The sequence below is a fragment of the Medicago sativa genome, chromosome 4, assembly GCF_051527215.1.
Source record: "Medicago sativa cultivar Bolivia chromosome 4, Bolivia_mono, whole genome shotgun sequence".
Taxonomy (NCBI): Eukaryota; Viridiplantae; Streptophyta; class Magnoliopsida; order Fabales; family Fabaceae; genus Medicago; species Medicago sativa.
Window position 1 is genome coordinate 38,020,523 of NC_140752.1, and position 15,570 is coordinate 38,036,092.

The 15,570-nt window shown below is 33.9% G+C and overlaps 1 non-coding gene and 1 pseudogene across 1 annotated transcript; one reads left to right on the forward strand and one right to left on the reverse strand.

Moving 5' to 3' along the window:
• Window positions 1-1,366: 1,366 nt before the first annotated feature.
• On the reverse strand, window positions 1,367-3,453 carry LOC146929219 (uncharacterized; annotated as a pseudogene).
• On the forward strand, window positions 2,984-3,090 carry LOC146929220 (small nucleolar RNA R71). The gene has a single exon (XR_015009068.1). It is a non-coding gene; the product is annotated as a small nucleolar RNA R71 (small nucleolar RNA).
• Window positions 3,454-15,570: the final 12,117 nt, after the last annotated feature.

A 15,570-nucleotide genomic window follows, 5' to 3' on the forward strand; every position in this document is an offset into this window, starting at 1 on the left:
GCAGATAAAATGTTGTTTAAGAGATCTTAATCACACAATCGCAAAACTTTAGAGGCCAAAAGTAAAATTATTGTTTAATATAGCTAATGCTAATGGAAAAATCTTACAGGGACTAAAAATGCTAATGGAAAAATCTTACAGGGACTAAAAATGCTGATGGAAAATTTTATAAGGACTAAAAAGTGTGATTTTATTTTATAGGGACTTAATCCCTGTAAGATTTTTCCATTAGCATTTTTAGTCCCTATAAAAAATTTCCATCAACATTTTTGGTCCCTAAAATGCTTAAGGAAAACGTCTCCGGGACTAAAAAGTGTGATTTTATTTTATAGGGACTAAAAATAAAACTGTGAATATTTATAGGGACTAAAAACTTAATTAACCCAAATAAATATTGTTCAGACACATAAGATTCTGATGCACTAAGGAATCTTATTATTCCGTTTTTAACAATTACAAGCAAGTGTGTACCTTCACGGCTGTAAGTTCATCCAGTTTCTTTCCAATTTCTTCCTTGTGGCAGCATACTTATGGATAGGAAGCTCAGAAGAGACGTTTACCACATTCCTTGGCGGAGCCATAGATGGTATCCTTTCATATATAATTGCCTAACATAGTCTCAAATGTTAAGGACGTGTAAACAAAAATGCACCAAACAGAAACGATTAAAACTATGAAAAGTTGTTTGGCAAAACTTACCTCCAAAACTGGAGCAAACCCCTTGAAAAAATGTTGTTTATTAAGGTCCACCATCTTCTCTTTGAGATCTCCAACAGAATCATTAAGGTGGTTAAATATAGCTTTTGCACATTTGAATTGTTCAAAAGCCTCCAGATCTTGCACTGCCCACCAAGAACGAAAAAGAACTATCTTCGGGTTGCTTTGGTGAACAGCCGTATAATTAGTGAATAAAAGGCTAAAAGGGGTTGGTTTGGTGAAGAAATTTTGTGTTTTGGTGGAGATATGAAGGTTTGAAGGTTTTTGGTTATGGAGGTTTTAGAGAGAAGAGAGAAGTTGTGGCGATTGAATGAGGGAGAAGGAAGAATTTTTTTTAGGTATAGGGCTACAGACATCGCGCACGGCCGTGCCACTACAGGCACGGGGCTGTGCATCTTTCTGGAAAAATGGGGGTATTGGCAAGGCATGGTCAGGCACGGTCGTGCCACCACAGGCACTGGCCGTGCCAAGTCTCTGGTCAGTCAAGGCTTAATTTTTTTCGTTTTCTTGGATCATGCTTAGATAATTACCTACAAAACAATTGAAAACAACAAAAAAAAAAAAAACAAAAAAAAAGCAATTAAATTCGTGGGTTGCCTCCCACGAAGCGCTCGTTTAGAGTCATTAGCTTAACGGTTAGAAAATGTCCTTAGAAAGGATCAAATAGATCATATTGTGTAGATGACGCTAGGAAGCGTTCTTTCACATCATGATCTTTAATCATGAAACAAGAGTAAAGAGAGGGATCTTTCATAATATTCTCCAACTCAAATCCTACCATTTCATAACTCACTTGAAAAACGATCCTACCATTCTTAACATCAACGATAGTTCCCACAATAGCGAGGAAAGGTCTTCCTTGAATTATAGGGACGTCAAGGTCCTCTTTAATGTCAACTACCATAAAATCAGTCGGGATGTCTATCCCTTCTATCTTAACGGGAATGTCCTCAACAAATTCAACCGGTTGGATAGTAGAATGATCAGCTAACTTCAAGGTCATCTCGGTAGGTTTTAACTCTCCTATCCATATCTTCTTAAAGAGGGACAAAGGCAACAAGCTAACACTAGCTCCTAAGTCGCACAAGGCTTTATCAATGATCTCACTCCCAATCACACAAGGGATGGTAAAACTACCTGGATCTCTAAGCTTGGGAGGTGGCTTCTTAATGATGGCACTACTTTCCCTAGTCAAAGTTATTGCTCTATCTTTCTTTTCTTTGAAAAAATTTCCTTTAAAAATTTAGCAAATAGAGGTATTTGAGACAAAGCTTCCGCAAAGGGAATATTAATGCAAATCTTTTTAAGCATATCAACAAACTTATTAAACTGTGCCTCCAAGTTAGGCTTAGCAAGCCTTAATGGGAAAGGAACCTTTGGTTTATCAAGCGGTTTTTCTCCCTCTATCATGGCTCTCTCACCTATAAGCTTAACATTCTCTCCCTCAACGTTCATAGCCTTAGCAATGGTATCTTCTATTTTACTACCCCCAAATAAAATAACATTGACATGGGCTTTGGGGTTGACTTCGGTTTGACCAGAAAAGACTCCCGGTGTTTGAGAAGAGGTAGCCACATGTTGGGCCACTTGAGAGATTTGGGTTTCAAGCATTTTAGTATGAGTAGCAATAGAGTCTTCCTTGGTATTGAGTTTGGAAAGAGAATCGTTCAGAATTCCAGTTTGGTTTTTAAGCTCTTGGAGCTGTTTAGTTTGATTCATGACATATTTTTCCATTAAGATTTCCAAACTAGATTTCTGAGGGACTCTCTGGTTGTTTGCATAACCAGGTGGTGCCATTTGTCCATAGGAATTTTGAGGGTTTTTATAAAAGTTTTGATTTTGCCTTATTCCTTGGTTGTATTGAGCATAATTCATTTGCTCAACACTTTCAACAGCACTACCTAGCTAGCAATCAACACCAATATGCCCAAAAACACCACAAATTTCACAAGGAGGAGATACAGAAGTAGGTGTGACAGCACTAATATTCATTTTATCAAACTTTTGTGTGAGTGCGTCAACCTTAGCAGCAAGATGATCAATATGAGAGACTTCGTACATACCTGCCTCTTTTTTAGAGGATGAAGAAGCAGTGATGGCTCTTTCATTAGTCCATTGATAGTGGTTCTGGGTCATGTCCTCGATCAAGGCGTATGCTGCTGTATAGTTCTTGTTCATTAAAGCTCCACCTGCAGCTGCATCAACAGTCATTTTTGTGGTATATGATAAGCCATTATAAAAAGTGTGGACTATGAGCCACTTCTATAAACCATGGTGGGGACAAAGTCTAAGCATTTCCTTGAAACGCTCCCACGCATCATAGAGAGATTCCCCATCTTTTTGATTGAACTGTGTGATTTGGTCTCTTAGTTTAGCAGTTTTAGAAGGGGGGAAGAATCGGGCAAGGAATGCTTGCCTCATTTGATCCCATGAAGTGATGGAACCAACTTCTAAGGAATGGAACCAAGCGCTAGCTCTATCCTTTAAGGAAAAGTGAAAAAGGTGCAGTCTTACGGCTTCTTGGTTCTCTTTTATGGTTCCACTGAGTCTTAAGAAAGTTGAAATATGAAGATTTGGATCCTCAGCGGGTGATCCAGAAAACTGATTTTGCTGCACCAAGTTAAGTGGTGCAGGCTTGATTTCAAAATTGTCACCCTCGACCGTTGGGTAAACAATAATAGCTTGTGGCTCATCCGTTGAGGGTGTCGCATACTCCTTAAGAATGCGTTCAGCCATAACGATATTATTTCGTGCTTCTCTTTTTCTTTTATGCAAGAACTTTCGATCTTGGGGACGAATTCACCAAGACTTTTGCTTCTACACATAAAAGTATAAGAACCCAAGAAGTTAAAGGTAACAGAAAGAAAGAAAGAAGAAAAAGAAAAAGTAAAAAAGAAAAAGAAAAATCTAACCACTACTAAAAAGTTAATCAAATTAGTTAACTCCCCGGCAGTGGCGCCAAAAACTTGATGAGATAAATCCACTAGTGCACGGTTTATCGTAGTAGTAAAAAGAGAGTATCGTTCCGACAGGGAGTTGTTCAATTCGATTAACCTTTATGGGTGATTAGAGAAAAGTTCAGTTGTAAAGTTTGAATTTTTAGAGATTAAAAATAACAATAATAAAAAGTGTCTTGGGATTATTGGTTCATCTAAATAACAAGTCCTTCACAAACAAACCCTAAACTAGAATTTTATATTGGATTCACTTCTAAAGACAATTTTCTCTTAAGCCTATCACATCTCCTTTCGGTCTCAGTGAGTGTGTTCCTCTAGCAACCATACCTATTCTCATGGTTGATTGCTATTGGAATCTTTGAAGAACTAAACTTTATTTGTCTCAAGGTTTGCAAGACTATTCTCATGTTTCACAATCCTTGTCTAATTTCACTTGTTCCAATATTAAAACTTCATCTTTCGATCCATCGCTTAATATTTGTGATGATGAATTAACAAATACAAACCCTCCGCTGTCGCTTTATGAGTTTGATATTTGTTAATTCATTACAACAACGGTGAAATTAGATTAGAAAGTAGATTTATATAAAATTAGGGTTCAAGGCTTGGTTTGATTAGAGTTATGTCATTTAGACTTTCCCAACAATCCCAAGACAAGAATAGGCTACTCACTCATGTTCATCGTAAACATAGAAGAGAAGAAGGAGAATAACATAAAATAAAAAGAACTTTTATTAAAAGAAGACAATTATCACTATTGAATTCCAAGAACAAAAGATGAATTGTTATGATAGCTAGATACTCTATTTATAGTTTACAATGACTTAAGCCCTAAGAAATACATCACTAGAATGTTCCACAAGAAACCACAGACTTTTAGGTCAGAAATAAACTAATAGATAGCTTGTCCTTGAAGCATAAGCAACAAAAGAAGATCCTGGGGGTTGGCACGGCCGTGTGGCTGGTGGCACGAGCCGTGCCAAGCTTCTGACTTGGGGAAATCATATTTTTGTCTTCAATCTTCGTATTTTCAGCCTGAATTAGCTCCAAATCCTTTTCTTTTGCTCCAAGACTCAATCTTTCAATTATTTGTTCCTGAAATTAAATAACTTGCAATTGAAGTAAAATAGTTCTAAAAAGGAAATAATATTAAATAAAAAGGAATCAAATATAAATAAAACAGACTTAAATATTATATTAAAAACACTAATTATTGACTCATCAGCCTAGAATGAAGAAGGATATCGCAGAGTTTGTTTATGCTTGTTTGGTTTGTTAGAAGTTGAAGACTGAACATCAGAAGCCGTCGGGTTTGATGCAACTGTTGTTTGTGCCATAGTGGAAATGGGATAGTATCTCTATGGATTTTTTCGGAGCGTTGCCGAAGATTGTGAAGGGTTTTGATTCTATTTGGGTAATCGTTGATCAGTTGACGAAGTCGACACATTTTATTCCTATCATGACCGGTATGTCTGTGGCGAGGTGCTATATTGAACAGATTGTCATATTGCATGGTATTCCTTCTAGTATTGTGTTGGATCGGGATCCGAGGTTTACTTCTAAGTTTTGGGAGAGTTTGCAAGCTGCTTTGGGAACTAAGTTAAGGTTGAGTTCTGCTTATCATCCCCAGACTGAAGGGCAGACAGAGAGGACTATTCAGAGTTTGGAAGATTTGTTTAGAGCTTGTGTTTTGGAGCAAGGTGTCAATTGGGCTGAATGTTTACCATTGATTGAGTTTACTTATAACAACAGTTTTCATTCTAGTATCGGAATGTCACCATTTGAAGCCTTGTATGGTCGGAGGCGTAGAACGCCATTGTGTTGGTATGAATCAGGAGAAAGTGCTTTGTTAGGACCGAAGGTTGTGTAAGAGATGATGGAAAAGGTTAAGATGATTCAAGAGAAGATGAGAGTGTCTCAGAGTAGGCAGAAGAGTTACCATGATAAGACGAGGAAGGATATTCAGTTTCAGGTCGATGATCATGTGTTTTTGAGGGTGAATCCTATAACCGGTGTTGGATGTGCTTTGAAGTGTCGGAAGTTGACACCTAGTTTTGTTGGACCGTTTGAGATTGTTGAGAAGTTTGGAGTTGTAGCGTATCGGATTGCGTTACCTCTGTCATTGTCGAATCTTCATGATGTGTTCCATGTGTCTCAGTTGCGGAATTATGTGTATGACGCGTCTCACGTAATTCAAGTGGATGATTTAGAGGTAAGGGATAATTTGACCGTTGAGACTTGGCCAGTTAGGATTGAGGATCGGAAGGTGAAGCGTTTACGAGGCAAAGAGATCGTTTTGGTGAAGGTGATTTAGGTTGCACCAACTGGTGAGAATGCTACCTGGGAATCGGAGAGTAGGATGAAGGTTTCGTATCCGGAGTTGTTTCCTTCATGTAATTTTTGAGGGCAAAAATTCTTTTTAGAGGGGAGAGTTGTAACAGCCCGATTTTCACTAGAATTATTTTAAATATTTATTATGTTTTTATATGTGATTAATTGTCTCTGTGTGTATTTTATCCGGGATTAGTAGATTTTGGCTTAAGAAGGGTATTTTAGTCATTTTACGATGAGGATTATTTTTAGCAGTGTTTTGAGGGGGACTAATTATTTTTACTAAGTTACTAGTGAGTGAGGTAATTAAATAAGAGACGGTAACTATTCGTTATTTTTACCCGTAAGTGAGTAGAAACTTGGTGAATTAGTTAGTCAGAACTTTAAGCCCATTAAGACAATTGAGGGTTGAACCCATTTATGTAGAGCCTATATAAACTCTAGTCTTAAAAGAAATTAGGTCTTTACACTCATTTTCACAAATATGGAGTGTGGTAGAGAGAGAAAGAGCTAGAAAAAGGAGAAAAAGGTTTTGAGAGAAGAAGAGCTTGGAGAGGAAGAAGAGGGTAGAGATTTGAGGAGCAAAAGTGAAGTCAAGGCTAGGATTGTGCTTAGTTGAGGCAAGGGGGATGGTGCTCATTCATAATTTAAGTTATAATCACTTTTTCTACTTAATTTCATAAGTGCTTATTTGTGAAATGTGATTTTTGTGAATTTTAATGATGATTTTCGTGCTCCTACTTTGATGCTAAGATTGTATATGTTAAATTGATGCTAAATAAGTTTTTGTGGTTGAAATTACATTGTTAAGATGTATTGATATGCGTACTTTGTTGTTTTTGCACAATTTGATGAAATACAATGTTGTTGTTGTTCAATTGTATGAACTCATGATTACATGTTAGGAATGTTGTTCATAATGTTAATTCATGGATTAAATGTTGATAAGTTAAGTTGTTGTTGTTGATTGTGTTGATTTTGAAAGGGATGAAGTGTTGTGTTGTTGAAACTTGATGTGTAATTTGAAAATTAATTGATTTCATTCTTAAGCTATTTTGAGGGTTGTAAGAAGAGCTTATTTGATGTGTTTGAGCCTTGGGACATTACTTTAATGGTTTTAGGATAGGGGGGGTCTAATTAAGCACTTTTGGGGTGATTTTGAAGGAAACCCGAGGCCAAACAAACCGAATTCGCACTTTTCACAGCGCTGGCGCTTGAACTGGGGCGCTAGGCGCCCAGTTCCATAGAGTCAGCGCTTGCGCTGGCGCTTCCGCACCTTCTTGGCACCAGCGCACAGAGCTCTCTTGTATTTCATTTTTATTCATTTTCATTTTTGAATTGGATTTAGGTGTAAACATGAAAGTTCTAGGTTTAGATGTTAGCTTTTTAATGGCGTTGGTTTGACTTCCATATGATTTTTAGAACTTGAGATTTAGTGAAACTTGATCATAACTTTTTCTACGAACCTTGAAACTTTCCCAAAATTTATATTGAGTTTATGGAAGTCTTTAGAATGAATAAATGTTAATGTATTCATGGAGTTGTGATATTGAATGATGTGTGCCTAATGTTGTGAAGTTAATGTGTAAATTAAAGTCGTGAATATTTTGAGTTACACATGATGATGCATACTTGATATATGTGTTTGGGGGCCGACGTGTAGGGGTATATGCACTTGTTTAAGTGTGTTATTTTGTTGTTTTCAATAATATACTTGCTGGAACATGATTTTCTTGATCTCACTTTGGATTTATTAAATGATAAGAAACTTGAATTGAGACGAAATCGGTTTTCGGAAATAATTAGAAAATGGACTTTTTATGAACAAAGGTGATTACATGATAGGTCTACATTTCTAATGAACTTAGATGAAGCATGTAGGTTTGGTGCATAGTCATAATAACATGAAACTTAGTTTTGGATAAAAATGCGGAATAGACGAAACTTAGAATTTTCACAAATGAACTTTGATGAAACTTTGAACTAAGACTTAATAGTTTGTAAGTGGCATATGTTCATGATTATATGATATATTAGGACTCAATTGAAGGTTTACATATTTGAAATAAGATGTCTTGTTTTGAAAATGTCAATGTCATACCCCAATTTTTGACCTAAGGTCCTACATTCAAAAGCCGTCTGACCCTGATTAGCCTCTGACTTTTCAGTGAAAAAATTCGGCAGAGAGGTATTTTAAAATACCTCATGTTTTTGTTCCGATTCGGGCCGTCTTCTCACTTTATTTTTATTAGTCCTTTTATTTTTATTAGTTTCTTTTTATTATCTTTTACTTTTATTTTTGTTTTCATTTTATGTTCATATTTATCTTTTAGGTTGTTCTTTTTCTATTATCATTTATTTTAATTTAGTCATGAGTCAAAAATGTCCAATAAGTCCAAAAAAAACATGTCCAAGGTCCATCTTTTTTGTTCACGCCACAATCAGTGGCAACTTTCAAGAGTCAGCTCTTCCCTCTTTCCTTTAGTTCAAAAACGCGTTTCAAGCCTTCAAGGCCATTCATATCACTTTTAAACAGGTTTAATTTGTTGCCTAAATTGAAAGTCTGAAATTTAATAAGTAGAGGCAAGAAACGTCAGAAGGAGGACACAAAAAATCAATTGCAAAACCTGCAAATCAAAGAAAATAGAGAAAATCAACACAAAAAAACAGTCACGGTTCACACCATAACCAGTATCAAAATCGATCCCAGCATCACAAATTGCTTCAACACAATCAGCAAATCAATTCCATCACACAATTCTACACACACATCTGACCCATACCACAAACAACAGTTTCAATCACACCACAAACCCTCATAATAAACCTTTTCAAAACCGGATCCAAGAGAGGTAAAACCATTGGGTTTAGTTCCTTTTTTTTAGTTTTTTTTTATTATTGTTTGTAAAAGAAAAATTAAAAAGGAGGAAGAAGGAGAGAACAAGATCGAAAAAGAAAAAGAAAGAAGATGGGAATGGTGGGGTTACTTATGTAACCTTGTGATTCAATGCGTACGGGTACAAGTCTTACGATGCACCCTCGCCCCTGCTAGCCTTCAGAGCTTGATCCAACGGCCTGCAATCATGCCTTCTTAGATCAGATCAAGGCCCTTGATCAAATCAAGGGCCCAGTTTATTCCCCTGCTTTCTTTTATTTTATTTTGTTTATTTTTTTTCTCATGCATCTTTATTTTCATTGCGTTTTATTCTCATTGCATCGCATTTTATTTTATTTTGCATTTCATTTTGCTTAGCATTTTAATTATTGTCATTTATTTTATTGCATAGATTTAGAATGTATATAGGCCAAATGTAAACCATAAATGAGAAAAAGTGTGTGTGTGTGTGTGTCTTTTATTTCTTTACCGCTTTTATATATCGAAAAACACAAAAAAATTAGATTACGTTAGGAGATTTTGTGGTGATCCAACGTCGCTACAAAATTCTCACGCTTTTATTTTTATTGCTACGTTAGTTTATTTTATGTTCTATTCAATATTCAAAAACAACAAAAACATTCAAATAATCAAAAATCACAAAAATATTTTCATAATAAACCTTGATTTTCAATCAAGTGATAGTTTTTTTTATTTTCTTTCTTAATCAAATATCAAATCAATTTTAATCATACTTTGAGTCTATTTTCTTTCAATATAAAAAATACAAACCAATTCTCATTTGCCACTTGGCTTTTATTTTAAAACCTTTTCAAAAACTAATAAAAAACATACAACCAATCAAACGTCAATTTCAACCCCGAACTACGTGATTTTGATCCTCCACGAGTACGTAGGCAAAGGACACTCGTCCTTCCAAATCAATAAAATGTAGATAATTAGGTCTTTGTTTTTCTAATCATTTATAATTCCATTTTTTCAAAACAAGCAAGTTTATAGCACACTAATTAAATAAAACCAAGAGGTTCCCGTAGAGTACTACGAACATAAAGGGTGATAATACCTTCCCTTTATGTAACTAACCCCCGAACCCTAAATCTTTTCAAAATGGGGTAGTTTGAACTTTTTTCCCCTTTTCTTAAAAAAATTAAAATGTTCAGTCATGAAATAAATAGTGAGTCTATGCTAATTAAATAGCTTTGATCTCCGAAAAATGACGCGACAGTCAAAATGATCATTTTTGTAAAATGAGATGAACTTAACGTAATTTTGTGATTTCTTGGAATTGGCCTAGGATACTCATATGCCTAAGCTACTATGAACATATGTGAGTAGTGCATATGCTTTGTTGAGGCAATTGAACATGTTTGCTTAGTTTTGGTAGAATTTCTAGAATTGTTTTAAAGTTGTGAACAATAGACGAACTTTGTCGAATTGTGTCCTAATGGTATGATGACTTAAGGAATGTCTTGTAGTCATGTTTATATGATTATAGTAGAATGAAATGAGGGTGTGTTGATGATTGTTGTGTTGAATTCCTTAATGTTGACATTTTGGTCAAGGTGTTGACTTTCTTTGAAAGTGTTGACTTTTGATGACTATGCTAATGATGTTGAATTTGATGACAGTGTTTTATGTCGTTGTTTATGTCGATGAATTATAACATGATAAATATGTTGTTAGTTGTTGATATGTGAAAGTCATACATGCTAAATGTTGATTGTTGGTGGTGAATTCATACATGCTAATTTTGATGTGATTGTTGATGAATGCATGTATATACACATAGCCGTTGATTGAATATTTTACATCCATATAGCCGTTGATTGAATATTGTACATCCACATAGCCGTTGATTGAATATTTTACATCCATATAGCCGTTGATCGAATACTTTGTATTCATATAGCCGTTGATTGGATGTTGTACATCCACATAGCCGTTGATTGGATATTTTACATCCATATAGTTGTTGATCGAATACTTTGTATTCATATGGTCGTTGATTGGATATTTTACATCCATATAGACGTTGATCGAATACTTTGTATTCATATAGCCATTGATTGCATATTGTACATCCACATAGCCGTTGGTGATGATTTGGTACCACATGCATCTAACACTGCATGCATAATGGTCTAAATAAATGTCTTATATTTGATGTTGTGATTTGGTGAACCATTGATGATGCGAATTAGTGAATTAGTCGATGTTATGATTTGGTGAATTATTTGTTGATGTGATTGGTGATGATTGGTACCATATGCATCTAGATGTCATGTCTAGACGCATTGCATGATTTGGCATGAGTCCTAATTGCTTATGTGTTTGGTGATTGATGTGATTGGTAAATTGTATACTTGTGATAATGTGAACTTATATGTGTTGATGAATAATGTTGAAGTTGAATTATTATTTTGCTTAATCATTTGAAGTTTAAATTGATGAACACCTCATTTGAATTATTTATGAATTGTGGATTAACCCCCTAGTGGTTGTTTGGTTGACCAACTCACTATATATAAATATGGTGTAGGCGGGGTGCATGATTAGCTTATCTTTGCTTGGTGAGTTGCTGGAGGTTAACTTTGGAGCTATCTCGTCTACCGTTTTTGGGGTCTTAGTATAGGGCTCTGATTTAGGATGTTGGTCTTTCTTTTATTTTGGTGTTGACTATGTTGTTGAGATTTTTACTCATATGTTGAGATTGGAGATTTATTTGGTGATGTATTATTTATTTGGCGATGTATTTTTGATGCTTATGACATGGCTATTTGAAAATGTATGCTAATTATCCGCTGCGAAGTTTTTAAGAAGATTTTTGTATGCATGTTTTTGAGGACTATTGAAGATGTGACATCTATTTCTTGAATATTTGTATTATTCGCGTGTTTTATTGCTTTAATAGAAGTAGGGCGTTACAATAACTACAATAATAGTAGTGAAAAAACGTGTAAAACTTGTAAAAAAATGTGCAGAATCAAGGTTGAAAAGCTGACCACCGTCCAAGAAACGCGTGTTCTAGAGCTCAGACCACCGGCCAACCTGCGTGAGTTAACTCGCGCACCTGCCAGTGGTGCATGATTTAAGTCACGCTGAGCTATTAGGTGCGTAAGTTAAGTCATCAGTTGGGCGCGAGTGTTTTCTGTTGGGTAAAGAGGATAATTCTTATTCTTATATAGTCTCCCTAAATGGGTTAGGTTTCCTTCTCTCTTAATGGGTCTAGTAACTTCCCATCTCATTAAAATGTTACTACAAAATTATTTCAATAAAACCTCCTATTAAATACTCATACATCACCATCTTAAATAATTACCTCAATTTACTACTAACTCCACTAAAATAACTCACCACACCAAAATCACTAAAATACCCTTCAATTATAAGATTAGTAAAATACACTCACTCATCAAATGACCAAAATGCCCTTAGTCCTAAAATGACTAAAATACCTTTCTCGTCTGAGAATTCCACCAATCCCAAATCAAACAAACAAACAAACAATTAAACACATAATAAATTAATAAATAATCCTAGCGAAAAACGGGGTGTTATAGTAAGACCTCACACGTACGTACGTGTGATCAACATGTGCAACTTGACAACTAGAGGGGAATGATCTCATATCTCTGAGAGAGTAAGACCCCACAAGTAACGATCACCGTGTGATCAGAAGGTGCAACTTGACAGCTGATAGGTTGTAAAACCCCACAAAATCATCACTTTGATAGATAAAGATAAATAACATAAATGAGATGTGACTGTTAAATGATTCCAACAACTTAATAGAGAGGATTCAAACATCCTAATCGTCGTTAACATTCTGCAATCAAAATAGGTAATCTTTGCTCTGTTGCAAACATATTAACTTTGCAAAACTCTAAACCCTTATCTCTTTTATTTTATTTTGTTCCCATATAAGTAACGCGAATTGTTTGGTTGAAACGTCAATCCATGTGGATATGATACTCTTCTTATCACTTTATTACTTGGTAAACGATTTTGTATATTTGCCTAATCCGACCATCAGATTACGATAACTATTTGCGTTTGCTACGGAAGATACTTATCAAAATCACCACCTTTTGTTGTATAGCATAATCGCTGAGACTTTGAGTAAAATATATTCGATTCTAGTATTATAATTCTTTTTATTTGTGTGTTCCATGTTGACTGTCATTTTTTCTCCGATTTGCGGCCGTTCCCTATGAATTATTGATCATATAATATATACCCAAAACACTTATTTGGCACCTTAAGCCTTTTCAAGCCGCCGCCGCCGCCGCCACCACCACCACCACCACCACCACCACCACCACCACCATCATCATCATCATCATCATCATCATTATTATTATCCTTTGCTACCCCATGTAATATTTCATTTGTTTTATTAAGTGATGAATCACATCACAAGTCAATTCTTGATATTCTCCACCGATTGCGGTGTTATCTTCCATTTATCTATTACTTTCTTCTACTTGCATCTAAGAATTAACGTGGAAAGTTTAACATTTTGATCCCTTATTATGATTTAACGTTGACTAAAAAATTGGTTGTAGAATTTGAAAGTCCATTTATTTTTATGGAAGCCCCTTAAGGCTAACTACTATTGTTTAAGAAAGTTGCTTTTTCAACATCAAAAGTTTCCTAAAAACACATGAAAATTATGTAACTACCTCCAACGGTAGTTAAGTACCATTGACATCAACCAGCAGCAGTAAACTACCGCTAGGGCCAGTGGTAGTTATCAACTGATGTGTTGCTTTCTTCAATTTTTTGCATTTTTTACATCTTTTGGTGCATTTTAACCTCATTTACCACATTCAATCATTATCAAAACATCTTTATCTTTATATAATACAAATGCATACATCTATAAGCGATAGTACACGTGGCATCTTCCTGCTCTTCATCTCATTTAATGCTTTTCTATCAACCAATCAAAATGGATATTGAATCATTTATTTTTTATTAGCCAATCAAAATGGATCAATGACTCATTTATTTTTAATGAGCCAATCAGAATTGATTAAGACATTATTTTTTTTCCTATATATATAGACAATTTGTTTTTCATTATTTTCATACATCTTCCTCCCATAAAAATCATTGTTTTTAAACCCATTCTTTTTTCTTTTATTTGTTTATTTCTTATTTTTTATTGTTGTTTAACATTCATTATTTGTATGTTACTTTTTGTTGTGATTTCTTATGTTGTTATTTTCTATTCATGTTCTCTTTTAAAATTTTCTTTTGGTGTTTGCTTCTATATTCTTTGTTTTTGACCGGATCTCTATTCATGTTTCTATTTTCTTTTGTATATACTAAAAAAAATGTTTTTATGGCTCCTTTGATTTATTTAAAACAGACAACAACAAAACTAATATTTTATAATTAGCAAAATAGATATTTGAGTGGAAAAAGTTAATTAATTGATGAGCGTATAAATAAAAAACAAAAACAAGACCTTGCGTTAGTGTATAGTGTTTTTGATTTTTTTAGTTTTATTTCCTTCATCTTTATGAAATATTTAAATGAATTCATACTATTATTAAAATAATATTCTAATTAAAGATTATTATATTATTATATTTTTTTAGAAAAAAATATTAATGTTTTATTCAACTCCATATCTTTGTATTCGTTCTTTTTTTTTTAAGGAGCATTCATTCTATTATTAAAACTTATAACCACAAATGGTTTAAAATCGACTCCATATTTAATTCTTTCCACAATATTCGTTCATCCTTGACTTCTACGGAAAAACAATTCTTTCAAAACACTTCTACAAACTTGAAAAATTAAAATTGATTAATTTTGAAATTGTAATCATAGTAATTTAAAAAATTAAATACGAAAACCAGGTATTTTGGCTCAAGTTGTTTATGAACTCCATCAAATAATCTTTTTTGGGAAAACCCAAATTTTAGTTACTTCGCAGTTGAACTCTTCTCTTAGAAAACGTAGGATTAACAAAAATAAAAATATAAAGACACATAAATACCCATTATTGTTATTTTCGGGAATAAATGTTCATTATCATATTTCCTAAAAATAATCATATAATATACAACAATATAATTTCCACTAAACGGTCTTTATTACTTTTCTAAAAATAATGAAATTGAATATGTCATCATATTTTTACACCTATTCCTTTTTTTTTTAAAAATGATATTGCATAGGTTTGTACTACATACAAATTTGCTTCTTTTTTTTCATGCTACTAACAAAGTTCGATTTTGTTATACAATAAAGGATCAAGCTGCACTAACTTACACAAGTTAAGAGATCAATTTGACTTATATTAAAATTAAGGGACCAAACTGAGATTTTAAAATAAGTTTATGGGCTAAATTGACCAATTTTAAAGGGACTAAATTGAACTTTAAAATTAGTTACAGGGCCAAAGTGAAGCCAAAGAAAAAAAATTAACAATATGGAAAAATCATATAATTATAGAAATAGTAATAACAACAACATTTAAAAGGAGAATTGAATGATGTTATTAGCATTAATAATTGCTATCATGTTTTTTTTTTTTAAATATGGTAACATGTCTTTGATTTTTTTTATTATAAGTTAATACTAAATTACTAATGGTAGCATTACAAAGGAAGGTAGACTCAATTGGTAAAGAATTGACTTAATTGCAAGGTAATT